Below are 19,321 nucleotides of genomic sequence, written 5' to 3'. Positions count from 1 at the left end.
ACAACGCCAGGGGTCCCGGGTTCGAACCCTGGCCTGGGCATGGATGTTTGTGAGTGACCATTCATCTATTTCATCATATCATCACTCATCCCCATCTTCGCAAATTAGCCAAAAGTTGCACAAGAAGCGCAGTAAAATAAAGCAAATCAATCAATCGATCATTTTATTTTGAATATCAAGAATAATTAATTCGTAATATTTTTTTGATTATGAAAAGGGTTAAAATAATTATTTTATTAATTATTTTAGGTGAATTATTATTTTAAATAAGGGCTTGAACACACTAAAGGCAAGCAACGGCAAACATTATTCCTTTACTTGTGGTTAAATTTTAGAAATTCAACTCACAAGCTGGCGGTTGGCGAACACACTACAATTTTGATTGTGTTGTTGAACATTTTTTAGATTCTCGTCTTGAATCGTGTTGTGTAAATTTCCAATATATTTATGTATTACATACATAAATATGTACATTATTCTTATTGATTAGGTTTTATGCAACTATAAGAATTATAATTAATAAAATTAACAAAAACAAACAATAACATAGGTCACAACAAATTTCTCTAAGTTTAGAATAAACAAATTCGTAATTGTAGTGGGCTCGGATATACATGCACTTGGAGACAAAATTGAATGAGGACAGCATAATCACGGAGTTCTCTTTTCGTCATATACTTCAGTAAAAAAGTACCCGGAATTTGGCTGGTAAAAGTCCCACATTGGAGGTATCGAGAATTCATTAAGTCCGTAGGATGGCAGCACTGTACTGAATGACCACGCAGAGGTGCAGAGTAATCTGTCCATCCGTTTGTGCACAGCAGCTGTTTACGTTAGTTGTGTTGACGAGTGTCCTGCGATTTGCAGAATGAGAATGGAGACAAATATCGAGCAAGGAATTTGTTTGAAATTTTGTGCTGCCAACGGACTGTCGTGTGCTGAATCGTTGAAAATTCTACAAAAGGCCTTTGGTGATTCGTGTCTGTCGAAAACACAAGCGTATGCATGGTACAGTGTCTCTCAAAAGTTTTAGGACAACGACATTTTAAACTAGGCAACCCAATATACACAAGGCGTTGGTGGGTTGCGTGTAGAGTTAGGCTCAATTTCAGGGTTGCCACATGCACAATAAATATTTATAAAATACGTGAAAAGAATAAAAACAAGTATTAGTGTATAAAAGTATTAAAAATATCACTATTATATCGCAATCGCAGTGATAAAATTCTTTCTGATAGAAAAAGAATAGGTTTTCTAGTATTTCATCGCTGATGAGTCTACAGAAAGGAAAAGAGGTGAGAGAAAACGAGAGGTGACAAAGGACAGGAGAAAGAGAAAGCGAAAGGCGAAGAGGAAAAGTAGAGGAGAGAAGAAAGAGAGGATAGACGAGGAGAGGAGATGTAGTGAGGAGAATGGAAAAAGAGTCTAGGAGAGATGAGGAAAATGGAGCAAAGAAGAGAAAAGAGAAGGAAAACGAGATGAGAGAAGAGTGGAGAGTAGAGTAAAGGAGAGAAAAAGAGAAGAACGAAAAGAAGAGGAGAAAAGTGCGTGGAGTCGGAAATCCATTTGCAGAACAATGTAGCCACTATACACTGCTATTACAAATAATGTTACCATGCTCTTGTTTATAATAAAAGGAGAATTAAAAAAAGAACACCTCCTAAGGAGGATCGAACTTGGGACCGCGATCAATGCTTTCAAGAACTCTAACCACTACACCACGCCCTTACCTTCGATTGAAACAACAATTTTTAAGTATTCTGTCTCTCCAATATTGTAAATGACGTTGCGTATACATGTAGTTGAACTTTTACTTTAATTTTGGATTTCTTTCTTGTAGTATAGCAGATATCTTCGAGAAATAATTTTCGAAGTGATGAAGAAAAACGAGAGTATTGGTAGATGTGAAAATGCGAGTTATTTCTTCTCACTTATTATTGTGACTAGACATTATTAATGAAAAATATCTAGAGGCTTGAACATTGCAGGACAATGTTCTTTTCCTGTGATACTCCAACAGACGAAATGCTTGTTTACTGACGCAAGTCTGGTGTTCAGAACAGTCTTATGAAATGTATTTGCTGTTGCGTAAGGTAACACGAAATAATTACACCGTTTGCGAACTACCAAATATGCGCAACGTTAGACGTAAACAGGCGGAAAATTTTATTAATAAATTCACTTCACATTTGACAGTATTAGTCAAGAGAGACTCATGGGACACTGTGTTAAGGTCCTGGAGTAAATCCTTCTTTTTTTCTTCCTCGAAGAACAACAATTTTTAAAGTAGAGCAACAGTCATTCCGCTCTTTCTTATTTCTTTTAAATTCTTCCACATTCCTTTAATTGGGTTAAATATAAATAAAAATATCGCTTGCATTACTGTCATTGCTCATTGACGTAGACCAGGCCCGTACGCAGGATTTCTTTGAGGGAGGGGCCAGACCCAAATGTGTGTGTGTGTGTATATATATATATATATATATATGAGAGAGAGAGAGAGAGATATTACAAAATAGTTCAAATAGTGTGAGAGCCATTGAAAAGTCGTGATAATTCTATGTTTAGAAAATAATATATTTATAAATTAAATGTTGCGTACTAGGATTTATTATTACAATAAAGAACATGTCTAATTGTGAGTTAAGAAAAAAACAATAATAAAGAGACATTCTCGCATCACGATTGCAGTTTTAAAAAGTCGGGACAGGGATTGAAAGTAACGCACTGTTCTGACTAAATCGGTGAATCGGACACCTGCTAGCCTTACATTATAAAACTAAAATCATCCAATATTGCAGCCTGAAGACTTTTGCGCAAGAAACAGATTCATTTATGTAAGAAGAAAATTGAAATTTTTACACATTTCTAAAATCGACAATGTTATTTTCATAGTTATTGATAGGTTCACATTTAAATATTTCAAGGTTCGAGGGGGGCATGGCCCCCATGCCCCCCCTGGGTACTGGCCTGACGTAGACAGTGGGAGAGAAATTTTGGAGAATCTTTCTATTAAATTTATTATTTACATCCACCTTATGCTCAGATAGGTTTATTGACAATCGTGAAATTTTCGTTTAATAGATAATATTTGGTTTTAAACGACGGGAGAACATTGGTCTAATTTCCTTTTTTGCTCTTTTGAGAGAATACTTCTACAATAGCAATCGAGTTCGGAAACGGTGAAAAAAAAATACTTGGTTTTCAAAGGCAGACAACCTTGATAGAGTAGCTTGCTCGCGTTCAAAATGACTCACTCACGCTATTCAAGGCTGCTTCTTATCGCAAACCACTGTGCGTCGATGCACAGTGTCTGCACCCAGCAAGTTACATGTGACCAGAGTCGAATTTTAAAGAGAATCTGAAGAATGATAGATTTCATCAGAGGCGGCTAGGTGGGCACTAGCTCAACATGCAATAGTTTAAGTCATAATTTCTGACAACCAAGAAACCTTATTGAATAAGTATTGGGATAGTAATACGTGTATCCGCTCTTTTTTAACAATGTAAACTCGAAGACAATCTGTATTCCATTTGTTTGTATTGGCAACTTGGTCAACCTGAGGTTATTATAAGGAACTATTTCCTAGATGTTCATGTAACCGTTATAAAATTACAAATAAAATATATTCACAAGCTTAGATATACTAACAACTAAGAAATCAATTCAGAGTTAAATTTCAAATGCATGTGTATAGAGTAATTCTAGAAGTACAGAGCTATATCAGAGTATTGAACCTCTTTTTGCAGGATAACGTTTACAATATTGACGCGACAGAATAATTAAGAACTGTTGTTTGAATCGAAAGTAAGGGCGTGGTGTATTGGTTAGAGTTCTTGAAAGCATTGATCGCCGTCCCAGGTTCGATCCTCCTTAGGAGGTGTTCTCTTTTTAATTCTCCTTTTATTATAAACAAGGGCATGGTAACATTATTTGTAATAGCAGTGTATAGTGGCTACATTGTTCTGCAAATGGAATTTATAAAAAAAATAAACAAATAAATGAATTGACACACGTTCAAAGGGATATTTTCATGTATAAGATCGTGAATTATGATACTCTAACGATAATTGTGTACTGCTTCAAAGACATTGACAAATATTAATGAAATAACTATTTATATTTGTGGCAATTCAGGACATACTAACTTTACTCCTTTTCCCACTCGAGTTCAATGCAAGGATACCTCCGCAAATATCGAATGAAAAGTTCTCATCATGTGCAATTCTCCATTAAATGTTTTCGCCGAGTCGTACTACCTTCGTTTTCTTTGTTACAGACAAGTATTGTATGCACATTACATGTAGGAGGAGAGTTGCATCTACATTTCACATTGGTCAGCTCCTTCTACTCACTTTCAGGAGCGAAAGCTTGTAGTGTAGTGTTTACCGTTCAGGACTGTCAATCTGATGGTCGTAGGTTCAAACCCTTCCGGTGGCAGAAAATTTTCGTAAGTTTTAGACCTATCCCATTGTGTTCATTGTCCACGCCGTGTGAAACGGAATCATTCAGTATCGAATTAACGATGGGCCGGAGGGGAAATATTAAATTACAAAATCTCCATTTCAACAAACCGAGAAGTGGGCAAAAATTGGTTAATTCTTATAAATAATAAAATTACATTCATGTTTTTAGTGGTATATTCGCAGGTCAAATGAGAGATCTTACATGGAAGATTTTAACTTGCTCTGAACTAAGCCAAAAGGCATTTCGCACCGATCTAATACATTCTCCAATACATTTCAAAAGGTTATTGAATGTTTCATGTCGATAATTTGACCAATGCATCAATTCTTGACGCTGAGACGATATTTTCTGCAACTACCTCTTCTCTTCAGTCCCATCTGTTCTTTTCTTCTCTTCTCCTTCTTCTCTCCCCTCCTTCTGCTCTGCTTTTATCTCATATCGCCTTCCCTACTTTTATCGCATCTTATCTCCATCCCACTCATCTCCACTCCTCGTATCTCCTTTCCTGTCTTAGATTTCCGACTCCACGCACTTTTCTCCTCTTCTTTTCGTTCTTCTCTTTTTCTCTCCTTTACTCTACTCTCCACTCTTCTCTCATCTCGTTTCCCTTCTCTTTTCTCTTCTTTGCTCCATTTTCCTCATCTCTCCTTGACTCTTTTTCCATTCTCCTTACTACATCTTCTCTCCTCGTCTATCCTCTCTTTCTTCTCTCCTCTACTTTTCCTCTTCGCCTTTCGCTCTCTCTTTCTCCTGTCCTTTGTCACCTCTCGTTTTCTCTCACCTCTTTTCCTTTCTGTAGACTCATCAGCGATGAAATACTAGAAAACCTATTCATTTTCTATCAGAAAGAATTTTGTCACTGCGATTGCGATATAATAGTGATATTTTTAATACTTTTTTACACTAATACTTGTTTTTATTCCTTTCGCGTATTTTATAAATATTTATTGTGCATGTGGCAACCCTGAAATTGAGCCTAACTCTACACGCAACCCACCAACGCATTGTGTATATTGGGTTGCCTAGTTTAAAATGTCGTTGTCCTAAAACTTTTGAGAGACACTGTACAAGGCTTTCAAAGAAGGCAGAGAACTTGTTGCTGATTTGCCACGTTCTGGTCGACCTTCCACGTCGACGACTGACGAAAACGTCGGAAAAATCAGGACAATGGTGCTTGAAAAACGGCGTGTGAGTGTGAGAGAGGTGGCTCGTGAGCTTGGCATATCATACATGTCCGTTCACAACATTTTGACTGATGTGTTAGGCATGAAATGCGTCGCGGCACGACTTGTTCTGAATGAGCTGAATTTCCTGCAAAAAGCATATCGCAGGGATGTTGCTGAAGACATGATTTCGCAAGTCTCTAGTCACTCAACCTTCATGAAATGCATCATAACTGGTGATGAGACATGGGTGTATGAGTATGACATGCAAACAGGTCAACAATCTTCGGAATGGCGCTTCCAAAATGCACCAAAACCCAAACAACCACGCCAAAGTCGCTCAAAAATTAAGGTCATGCTTATTGTTTTCTTTGATTATCGTGGTGTTGTGCACTCAGAATTCCTTCCAGCGGGACAAACTGTGAATAGAGAGTTTTATGTGACCGTTATGAGGCGTCTGCGTGAGAATGTTCGCCGGAAAAGACCAGAGTTATGGAAAAACAATTCTTAGATTTTGCACCATTATAATGCGTCGTCGCACACGCCGTCTCTTGTTCGCGAGTTTTTGGCCAACTCAACACATGTTCTCCCAAGCCCCATATTCTCCAGATATGGCTCCGTGTGATTTTCCTCTCTTTCCGCGACTCAAGTTACCACTTCGGTGAAGGCGTTTTGAATCAATTGAATCCATTAAAGGAAATTCGCAGAAGGAACTCAGGGCGATACCGTCTTCTGCATTTGAAATGTGTTTTGAAGACTGGGTTAAGCGTTGGCATATGTGTGTTGCATTTGATGGGGCCTATTTTGAAGGCGACAAAATAAATGTTGATGATTAACCACATATTTTGTGTTTTATTCACAAATTTCGGGTACTTTTTGTACGTAGTAGTATGTGCAATAATGTACTCCAAAGACAAAGGGAGAGAGGGCTTGCCTGTCTGAAATCTACATTGAAAATCATCAGATATTACACTCTTCAAACAACAAGTTTCTAATGCGGTATATTTGTAGCGTCTAATTTACGTTCATTCAAAAGAATCACTGATGCTCGTAAGTATGTTTGGAAAGAACACCGTGCAAATGAACTGCTGATATTTAGAGTAGAGCTTTCATTATTTAGAGTAAACCTTCAGTTTGGAAGGAATCATTTTTAACCAAATATCTACAGGTTGCTTCAACTCTGCCTATCATCACTCATCCTTTGTTGATTTAAGTTGTGAATTGTTTTAATTGAATTTTTAACACTTTATGCACATATAGGCTAATCGGTCATGGACCTATTAGTTTAAAGTGGGATCCGAATTATAGTGCAACGTGCCTCCACCGTGCATCGAATTCGGGTCCAAGTTGTGGTGAAAAACTTCTTAATGGGCTAACGGTGAGTACTGTGCACAAGGACTACAAATCACACTACTAGAAGGGTATACTGTATTTGTAAGATAGCATATCACTGTAAGGAAGACTATTTTGCACGACCATAAATTACAGGAGAAAATGTATCCAAATATATTGATGGTTTGTGAATTGATATTCAGTTGCAAGTTACTCTATATAACAGATAAGAGTTCAGTTTAATCCACATATAATTACTCTCTAATAGGCCTGGTCAACACACCGTGAAGTACAGCTATAATATGCACGTAGGGAGTGTTAAGCGAGCAGCTGCTCTGTAGCAGTGTAGGAGGGGTGGCAACGAGGGATTTGTTAGCAACAGCATTTGTTGGATATGTATTACCATGAGGTCAAATATCATTTTGAGGTGCCACAGTAATTACTAACTTGCTCTCGGCAATTCCATATTTAGGAACTATACTAGTTCAATGAATTTGGGGTGGATTTGCAGTAGATAGTGCCACACTGACTCGATTCTTCGCCTTCCATTTTTTATTACCATTTATTTTAATAGCAATATCCATAGTTCATCTACTTTTTTTGCATCAAACCGGATCTAATAATCCACTATCTATCAATAGTAACATGGATAAAATTCCATTCCATCCATATTTCTCCATAAAAGACACATTAGGGTTTATATTTATAATTTTAAGATTAATACAACTCTCATTAATATTTCCAACAACCCTAGGGGATCCTGAAAACTTTACCCCTGCAAACCCACTAGTAACCCCTGTACACATTCAACCAGAATGATACTTTCTATTTGCATATGCCATTCTACGATCAATTCCAAATAAACTTGGAGGGGTGGTAGCACTAGTATTATCTATTATAATTCTACTTATTATACCAATACATCATAAAAGAAATTTTCGTGGACTACAATTTTACCCCTTAAATCAAGTATTATTTTGATTAATATTTACAACCTTTATTTTATTAACCTGAATTGGAGCCCGACCAGTAGAAACCTCATATATTACTACCGGGCAAGTATTAACAATTATATATTTTATATATTTCATCATATCCCCCGCAACCCTACTACTATGAGATAAAATTTTAAAAAAATGACTTCTTGACTGAAATTTTAAGTGTATGTCTTGAAAACATAAAATAGAATGTAAATATTCTAGAAGTCTTCACATTCTAATTATTATGCAACTAAATATAAATTGATACAACCAAGCCCCTAAAACCAACAAAAAAAAAAAATAATTCAAAGAAACCGGAAGAAAACTCCTTCAAGCTAAATATATAAGTTTATCATAACGAAATCGTGGTAGTGTGCCTCGAACCCAAATATAAATAAATCCTAAAAAAATAACCCTTAAATAAAAAAAAAAAAAGAAAAGTGGTATCCCCCAACAGTAAAATTCTAAATAAAACACTTATAAATAAAATACTAGCATATTCAGATATAAAAATTAAAGCAAACCCCCCAGCACTATACTCAACATTAAATCCAGAAACAAGTTCAGACTCCCCCTCAGCAAAATCAAAAGGAGTTCGATTAGTCTCAGCTAAGCAAGAGCTCAATCAGGCTAACGCCAACGGTATAGCAATAAAAATAAATCATAAATAATCCTGAAAAACATTAAATAAAAGTAAGTTATAACCACCAATTAAAAAAATAAAAGATAATAAAATTAATACTAATCTAACCTCATAAGAAATAGTTTGAGCAACTGCTCGAAGACCACCGAGTAATGCATAATTGGAATTAGATGATCATCCAGCAGATATTACTCTATACACTCCTATTCTCATACAACATAAAAAGAAAAATACCCCCAAATAAAAATTAAATAATAAGGTGTGATATGGAAAAACAACCCAAACAACCAAAGATAAAAATAAATTAAAAACTGGAGATATATAGTATGGGTAATAATTTCTCAAAGTAGGTAATGTTTGCTCCTTAGTAAATAATTTAACTGCATCAGCAAAAGGCTGAAAAATACCACAAATTCCAACCCGATTAGGTCCCCTACGAATTTGAATGTAACCTAATACCCTACGCTCAAATAAAGTAAAAAAAGCAACTCTAATTAAAACACACACAACTAAAATAATAAAAGAAATAACTCCAATAAATAAATCTAATATCATCTACTATAAAAAGAAATTTATCTTCATTATTGAATTCTAAATTCAATGCACTTCTCTTCTGCCATAATAGTAATTATTATTAATCAATATCATATATATAATATAAGTATTTGGTCCTTTCGTACTAAAACACTTTTAATATTAAGAGATAGAAACCAACCTGGCTCACGCCGGTTTGAACTCAGATCATGTAAGAAATTAAAGGTCGAACAGACCATCAAATTTGAAATACTACACCCAAATGATATCTTAATCCAACATCGAGGTCGCAACCCCTCCTGTCGATAGGATCTCTCAAGAAAGATTACGCTGTTATCCCTAAGGTAACTTATTCTTTAAATCACTAAAAATGGATCCCAAATAACAAAAATTATTGAATATTAAATAAAAAAGAGCTACTTATTATCTTCCCATCACCCCCAACGAAATACTATTTAATAATGTATATAATTATGTCTCTAATCAAACCATCATTAAAATAATATAAAGATCTATAGGGTCTTATCGTCCCCCTAAAAAAATAAAGCCTTTTCACTTTAAAGTAAAATTATATATTAATTAACTAAAGACAGTCTATTCCTCGTCCAACCATTCATTCTAGCCCCCAATTAAAAGACTAATGATTATGCTACCTTCGCACGGTCAAAATACCGCGGCCATTAAACAAGTGTCATTGGGCAGGTTATACTTCATATAAAATCATGAAAAGATGTTTTTGATAAACAGGCGAGAATAAGTTTTGCCTAATTCCTTTAATTAATTAAGTAAATATACTAATAGAATCATAATTTCAAAATAAAACCAATTAAAACATATAATTAAGTAAGAAAGTAAAACCAAACTAAATTTTCAATAAAATTTCAAATAAATTATAACAAAATTACAAAAATTAGCAATCTCCAAACCAATAAATATAATAGTTTATTATAAGGTTATAACCAACATATTAACCAGAAGTACATCCCCCTAGTCATAACTAAACATTAATATTATAGTACATATTAATATAAAAAATATTAAAATGTAAAGCTATATTAAATATAATTCCCTAATAACTAGATATAAGGTGAGTCGAATAACATTTTATTACAAGTAGCAATTTTAACAGAAAAATATAACACTTTTACCTTAAAATTAATTTACTAGCTCCTCACCCTTCGAGAAAACAGAATATTCAATTAAAATTTAATCCTCCCTGATACAAAAGGTACGATTATTAACATCTCCTATAGTAAAAATTAATATTTCATATATTTAATAAATCCCAACACTGTACTAATAATCTATAACAAACTAATTTATATATACTAAATATATAACCAACCCCAATAAAATTCCTTTTCATATATAAACAATTCAAAAACAAAATTCAAATAGTAATAAAATTTCTATCAAAATATATCGAATTGCACGACTAACTACTCAATGTAAATGAATATTCTAACTAACAGAAATATTTTGATGCTGTTCAAACTAGGCACACCTTCCGGTACGCCTACTATGTTACGACTTATCTCACCTATATAAATGAGAGCGACGGGCGATGTGTACAGTCGGAGAAAGAATTACCTGGGCCACGGGACCTAGAATTTCGTAACGTCTTAAAGCCTGTTGTTTATGCAACCCAAATAACAAATTATTCGCTTAAGTTTGTCTGGTGGATCTGAGTTCTCGGGAACGATTGAGCATTGATAGCATGAGTCACATGACTCATGCCCCAGCAACAACAAACTACAGCTGGGTGCTACGTGGTCTCAAGAAGAACATTTCAGCAACTGTTTTCTTAACAAGATCTGCCACACGCTAATTGTTTAAGTCCAGTTTATGCACTGGACCTAAAGATTAAAGTGGGATCCGAACCAAATGTTCCTCTATCTGGTATTGAATTCGGAAGCCTTTGATTACATGTCGAAGACGTTACCAGTACGCCATCGGAGAGGCAATGGAACGCCTTGAGAAAGACACGAGTGAAACCATATTTGGCGTACATTTTAAAAATAAGACAATATTTTGTGGTCACAGTTTCGAGCCGTGGGAGAGGCATAGATTTTTTTTGTCCCATCGTCCATTTCACGAGTTTATAATTCTTCCTCAGCAACACGATTAATACGAGTGGTAGAAGATAAGCGAAGTAAAATAACTGAAACAGAAATAAAAGGAAAAAGCGAAACAAATTTTATCTATAATATTCTGCAGTCACTTCAGTCGTGTTCAAGGAAAGAGAGCCGTGGTCTCTAACTTGTCTTTTCCCCTTCCTTTGTGCTCTCGATTCCCTCTGTCACGATTGGTCTAAAACTAATTAATGCGACGTTAATTAAACAATCCAAACATAGAAACAATGCACAATCAACTGCTCAACATTCCATTTTTTTTCGAATCGGAAAACAATTGAGATGCAGTAAAATGAAGGAAGAAGCAGTAATAAACTGGGAATTTGGTACGGTATAGAATTAAATCGGTGAAGATGTTCCTGATTGGATTTTTGTTATTTAGTGTCGCTATTCTTTCACTTTTTGCAAATAGCGACGATGAAAATGAGTAATGAGTGATGATATGATGACATTGATTAACGGACACTCACCAAGAACACCCATGGCCAAGCCGAGATTCGAACCAGGGACCCATGCTGTCGTAGCGCGCTGTGCTAACCACTCCGCCACGGAGGTTGGTTAGGTGTGGACATTATACCATATTTTGTGTGCGCAATTGGGATCAATCAATGGAATGACTAGGCATATTATATTATTAATATATTCATATCATAATATCACGTCATATTATTCGGTACGAAGTAACATCACAGACATTCAATCTTGCATTATTGCCTTTCAACTATTTCTTCGACTTCAGGTTAATAACATCAGTAAGATAAATTATGAAACAAATGATAATGAATGTGGGATATTGACAGTTATTTCGAATTACCTAACACAAGCAACATTAAGCAGACTCGGTGGGCAAGCTCATTAAGTGGTCAACCTTCGATCTCGTCACCAAAGTTCCCGGATTTGAGTATCGTCCTTGTCACATGTGTTTGAGTATTTCTTCATTAATTTCATGTAATGGTCACTTGTCCGCGACTAGGAAGAAAAGTGATGTTACGTAGCAAAACTAATAACAATAAACATGATCGAATAGTACTTATTTCATGTCTCACGAAATCTCCTATAAAACCGGGATATATGAAATATATGTATCTTCACATACTTTTTCGATTTCTATATTTAACTAGCCGAGACCGAGAACGGGAGAGCAATTTTCAATTCGAGAAACTGAGAGACGGAGACACTGTAAAGTCTTGTTTCTTTCTTGACATATCCCTATTTGAGTTGTTGTTCTGTTCGTTATTGGCTTTGTATTGGCAATTGTCATTATTCTTCCCCTGTAGGTAAACCATAACGACGATTTATGATGAAATAAAGCAGATAAAAGGGCAAGAACAAGAAAGTCATGCCTGCCCGGGACTTCAACCCAGAACCTTACGTAACGAGATTTGAAATTCTGGAGAAGGCATCTGTGTTTCGCTTGGCTTTCTCTTTCCTCAACTTCTGTTATTTTATCATGAACGTATAATTAAAATGGATCTGAGAAAATACGTTGCGATCCATAATTGTGTTGGTTAGATGCTATAAATGTGAACTCCAACATGGAATAAATTATTCCCTTTTGTATGTGGTTGAACATGAAATTTTCTTACACTGTGACAATTTCTTTTTTAGTTTTTCTGCACAGATAAGCTAATCTGGACTGGACCTTCAGTTTAAAATGGCATACGAACTACTACGTGCATCCACCGTGTATCGAACCCGGGATCCCTTAATTATAAGGTGACGACGTTATTATTACGCAATCGAGGAGGCCCCGTGAGAAAATATTATTCACTCGATCTATACAATAATGTATTTAAATATTTACATTTTCGTTTTCTTCTTTCTTTTTGTTAACTACTCTTCTACGACTCTTTTTTTGTCTTGGAATTTCTTCTCGTTTCAGGAAAAAAATAATACATGCAGGCTGTATACCACCCCCCCCCCCCCCCTCCGTGCAAATGGATAGAAAGCTCACTCTCGAGAACTAATTTATAAATAACGTAACCATTAGGAAACAATTCGAACGTTAACTGATATAACTGCAGATGAAACAATACTTACAGACGCTAACGAAATATCTATTCTTGTATAAGCTCACAGGCAACAGGTATCTGGTGAGTCATTCACTCTTGCTAACTACGAGCGAAGGTCACTGAACCAAAGGGTGGCAAACAGGCGTCTGCTCTACGAAACTAGGGTTAGCAGACGAGGCCCGTGTTCCTGTTATCAATGACGTACGAAATAAGGAGGAACACAGCTTTCATATCAAACTAGACGTGTGTTTTGGTCCCGTCATTGCATGTAGAACACTTTCTCGTCGTGGCCTTGAAGGCTTCTCTGCAAGAAGGATATCTTACCATTGAGGGGAGGAAAAGTGTGTGTGTGTGTATGGAGGTCCTTCAACTTTCGTATTCTTCTTCATTTCAGAACGCGTGCTGTATCGTCGATTTAATCCAATCGAGCCGTTCTAGGTTTTAGGTTCTGTTTCTGTTCGGTAATTTCACATTGTCTTCCTGCTTATGTTATTCGCGACGAAGCTTCAGGTTTCGATAATCTGGACAATAACGGGATTGTGTTGGTTGGTTGATTTGGTGTCTAAGTCCACTTTATGCACAGTAAGGCTAATCGTGAATGCACCTACAGTTTAAAGTGGTATCCGAACCACTATGTGCCTACACATTACCTTGCTGCTAGATATTTGCATGCTAAGATGTAGGAAGTGCTACATTTTCAATGTGTGGAATTAAGATTTATTTCTGATTGGAGAATGGAGTAGTGAGAAAAGTATCACCTCACATGTTTGAATTATAGCCCCCCCCCCCCCCCACGCACACAGGATATCGGCCGTGGTTTTTATAACGAAATATAACATGGAAGAATTGTGTCAAGAAAAACTGGAGCCTATTCACATCCCTACGGAACTTGGAAGAAAGTCCACGTAGAAATTAGAAAGTTCTGTTCCGACAAAATCGGGACGTATAGTAAATGAAAAAGCAAAGTGCTACCTTGTGTTTTGAACCAAGCCATGAAGGCGTGTAGGGGGTGCGGAGTTAGGGTCCCACACTTCCTTGTTACGGCCGAAGGTGGGGATAATGTGATCAGCACCACGCCCCTGGCCGCCTTTACCCCCCCCCCCCCCAAGTTTCCTACAGGTACCCACTTTATACGACGCTGGGTGGGCGCCGGAGCCACTTGAACAGGTGGACAAAATTTCAATTCTCCCCAGTCGGGGATCGAACTCAGATCTCTCGCATGTTAATCAAACTCCCTAACGACCGAGCTATTGCTATGCAAGAATTATTTTAGCGTTTCGTTCAACGGTTTTAGGGGAATCATTTTCGGACATAGACTATAACTCTTGTCGGTTCTGCGACCTTGCTTGAGAAAAGGCGATTTTATGACGAACAACATTCCACCTGACAAGTCACGTGACTTTACTACATTTCCTGTGTCTGTTGGCTATTGCATGAAAGACGAGTTGCTCCTTGAGACAGACAGAATCACCCGATCACCTAAAGGTGCAATGTGTGTTGCCTACCTTTCCGGAATTATTTATTGCCATTAAAGTCTTATGGGGAAGAACTTTTTTCCACCACTGTACATACCCTAGAGCTAATAAATCAAAATGTCATTCTAAAACAAAATTACAGTTAAATCCAATTTCAAATATAATTCCAATACATTATCCAAATCAACATAATGTAACCCATCTCCACCCACTAATAAGCTGCACCTTGACCTGAAATATATTCCAATAAAAAAAAAGAATATATATATTTAAATATTCAAATTACGGCGGTATACAAACTGATATTTTACAATAATAGGTCAAATAAAACGCGGAATATCGATTACGGGACAGGTTCCTCTAAATAGAATAAAGCACCGCCAAATTCTTTGAGTTTCAAGATCATAACTAATACTACTCAAACCAAATTCACAATGATAATAATAGGGTATCTAATCCTAGTTTAATATATCACCTTTATAGAATTAATAAAAATAAAGAACAAACTATATTAAAAATTGCACCTAATAAATAAAATATAAACAACCAAAAATCAATTATTACTACAATTAAGCCAATAGCCCTCCACTTATGTCCCCACGTCTAACCGCGGCAGCTGGCACGAATTTAGCCGGACAAAATAAATATTAAAACTTAAAATCCTGTAATCTAATTTGCATTAAAATTAAACAAACGCACACACTGCGAACTATAATCCAAATACCCCGTCTCAATCCATAAAAAATTGGCGGAAATTTTCCCTCTCTTTAATAAATACATATGTAAAATTTAACTAAGGAGATTTAAGCTAGAATAAAACTTTAATTTTAAAATATAAAGAGAGGTTCTTTATTATTACATAGTATGTATTATATTAAATTAAATTATAATTAGGAATTATCTCACGAAAATGTCCTCCCTTTTTTATTTTTACTCACTTTCCCGTACTATATAGAACACAATTTTTTTTTCCCTCAAAATTGTGTTCTATATAGATATATTAACTTCTTTTTTCTCTAGACTCAATAAGTGTTAAATGACATGTTAATTAAGTCAATTACTTTAAGTTAGACTACAAAAACTTAAAAAAAATTGGATAAAATTAAAAGCAATTCTGAAGTATTTTATATTATTTAATAAATAGGTTCTACTTATTGATCATAAGAATAAAAGTCTAATAAATAATATTATTAGCCCGCTATTATAATTTTTTTATAAATAAGATGTCTGAAAAAGGATTACCATGATAGGGTAAAGTATACATGAAATTTAACATGTTCTTATTAATTCATTTTTATAACTGAAAGAATTAAACTTTCTCCAATGGTATCAAACCCCATAGTGCATCATACACCAAAATATAAAAAGGTAAGCTAATTAAGCTAGAGGGCTCATACCCCACATATGAAGGTCTATAATCAATCCTTCCCTTTTTAATGCTCACAACCCCCAAAAAAATAATATTCCTATTGACCCTCACAATAGGAACCCTCCTTTCTATTTCTTCCACCTCATGATATGGAGCCTGAATAGGCTTAGAAATTAATTTAATATCTTTTATTCCATTAATTTCCACACCAAATAATCAACGAAATACAGAAGCATCACTTAAATACTTCCTAATTCAAGCATTGGCATCATCAATAATTTTGGCCGTAGCGTTAATTATAATTAATGCTGTAAATTTCAATATACAAACCCAACTTCTAATTATAGCTTTATTAATAAAAATAGGAGCTGCTCCATTTCACATTTGAATACCAGAAGTTATAGAAGGAATGACATGAATTAACTGTTTAGTAATAACAACTATTCAAAAAATTGCTCCATCAACATTACTTAGATATGTAATTGACAATTTAAATATAATTCTAATTTTAACAATTAGAACATCAGCAATTATTGGGGCAATTGGAGGATTAAATCAAACCTCATTACGAAAAATTATAGCCTTTTCATCAATTAACCACATATCATGAATTATCCTAAGAATAACATCAGAAGATAGCACCTGATTAACATATTTACTACTATACATCCTTATAACCACCTCTACCATTATGCTATTTTCAATAAACAAAACATACTATATCCATCAACTGTTTATATTGAAACTTCCCCCCATCAAAAAAATGTCTTTATTTATATCAATACTATCTCTTGGTGGGCTACCACCCCTACTAGGGTTTTTACCAAAGTGACTAGTTATTATTCAAACAACCAACTTTAAACAATTAATTATAATTATAATTCTAATTAGTATATCACTATTAACCCTATACTATTACTTACGAACCTCACTTACATCAATTTTAATAAATTATAAAACTAATATATGAAACATTACTAACAACAAACCATTAAATTTAAAAGACCAAGTATTATCGGTAGTTACAATTTTTCTCGCAGTCTGTGGGCTACCTATAATTCAAAAAATTTATATATCTTTATAAAATCTTTATAAGGTCTTAAGTTAATTTTAAACTAATGACCTTCAAAGTCATAAATAAGGGGTATTCTTTTAGGCCTTAATACATATAACGTATCACCCTGAAATTGCAGTTCAAAATTATTATTCTTAACTATAAAGCCAAAATTTAATGAGAGAGTTTAAAACTCATAAATAAATTTACAGTTTATCACCTATATAACTTCAGTCATCTCATTCTTGCAACGATGATTATTTTCTACTAACCATAAAGATATTGGTACAATATATTTAATTTTCGGAGTATGATCAGGAATAGTTGGAACATCATTAAGAATCTTAATCCGCATAGAATTAGGCCAACCAGGAAGTTTAATTGGAGATGATCAAATCTACAATGTAATTGTAACTGCACACGCATTTATTATAATTTTTTTCATGGTAATACCCATTATAATTGGGGGATTTGGAAACTGATTAGTACCTTTAATAATTGGAGCCCCAGACATAGCCTTCCCACGATTAAATAATATAAGATTTTGATTATTACCCCCGTCATTAACTCTACTATTATCAGGAAGAATTGTAGAAAGTGGTGCAGGAACTGGTTGAACAGTGTATCCTCCTCTATCTGCAGGAATTGCACATGCTGGAGCCTCTGTTGATTTATCAATTTTTTCATTACATTTAGCAGGAGTATCCTCTATTCTAGGGGCAGTAAACTTTATTACAACAGTAATTAATATACGAACTATAGGAATATCTATAGAACGAGTACCATTATTTGTATGATCAGTAGTAATTACTGCAGTTCTACTATTATTATCACTACCAGTTCTAGCAGGAGCAATTACTATATTATTAACAGATCGAAACTTAAATACCTCATTTTTTGACCCATCTGGCGGTGGAGATCCAATCTTATATCAACACCTATTCTGATTTTTTGGACACCCAGAAGTATATATCTTAATTCTACCAGGATATGGAATAATTTCACATATTGTAACTCAAGAAAGAGGTAAAAAAGAAACATTTGGAGTTCTTGGAATAATTTAAGAAATAATAACAATTGGATTCCTAGAATTTATTGTATGGGCACATAATATATTTACTGTAGGAATAGATGTTGATACACGAGCATATTTTACTGCAGCTACAATAATCATTGCTGTACCAACAGGAATTAGGGTATTTAGATGAATTGCAACATTACATGGGACACAAATTAATTACTCCCCGTCAATATTATGAGCATTAGGATTTATTTTCTTATTTACGATAGGAGGATTAACAGGAGTAGTATTAGCAAATTCATCACTATCTTATGTATTTGCCTTATTAATTGCTATTTATTCTAGAGAATCAAAATAACTAATGTCAGCAAATCAAAATCACCCATATCACTTAGTAGATCAAAGCCCGTGACCAGCAACAGGAGCCGTTAGAGCAATAATATTAACAACAGGAATAATCAGATGGTTCCACCAACAAAATATGTTACTATTATTAATAGGGATAACAACAATACTCCTTACAATAATTCAATGATGACGAGATATTTCACGAGAAGGAACATATCAAGGATTACATACAAATCAAGTTATAATAGGTCTACGATGAGGTATAATTTTATTTATTATTTCAGAAGTACTATTTTTTGTATCATTCTTTTGAGCATTTTTCCATAGAAGCTTGTCCCCGACAATTGAACTAGGAATACTATGACCACCAAGGGGGATTACTCCATTTAATCCAATACAAGTACCTTTATTAAATACGGCAATTCTGCTAGCCTCAGGAGTAACAGTAACATGAGCCCATCATGGATTATTAGAAAAAAACCATTCACATACAATGCAAGCACTTATATTAACACTAATATTAGGAGTATATTTTACTATTCTTCAAGCATATGAATATTATGACTCCCCATTTACTATTGCTGATGCAGTATATGGATCCACATTCTTTATAGCAACAGGATTTCATGGACTACATGTTATTATTGGGTCAACATTCCTAGGAGTATGTTTAGCTCGACACATCTTATGCCATTTTTCACCAACACATCACTTCGGATTTGAAGCAGCAGCATGATATTGACATTTTGTAGATGTAGTATGATTATTCCTTTATATTTCAATTTATTGA

The 19,321-nt window shown here is 34.8% G+C and overlaps 1 pseudogene; it reads left to right on the top strand.

Annotated features, from left to right (window-relative positions):
* The first annotated feature begins 18,544 nt into the window (after positions 1-18,544).
* On the top strand, positions 18,545-19,321 carry LOC145989315 (cytochrome c oxidase subunit 3 pseudogene; annotated as a pseudogene).

Source organism: Lepisma saccharinum, chromosome 6 (assembly GCF_977018435.1).
Source record: "Lepisma saccharinum chromosome 6, izLepSacc3.1, whole genome shotgun sequence".
Taxonomy (NCBI): Eukaryota; Metazoa; Arthropoda; class Insecta; order Zygentoma; family Lepismatidae; genus Lepisma; species Lepisma saccharinum.
The sequence above is the reverse complement of the archived record's forward strand: the minus strand, read 5'-3'. Positions and strand labels throughout refer to the sequence as shown.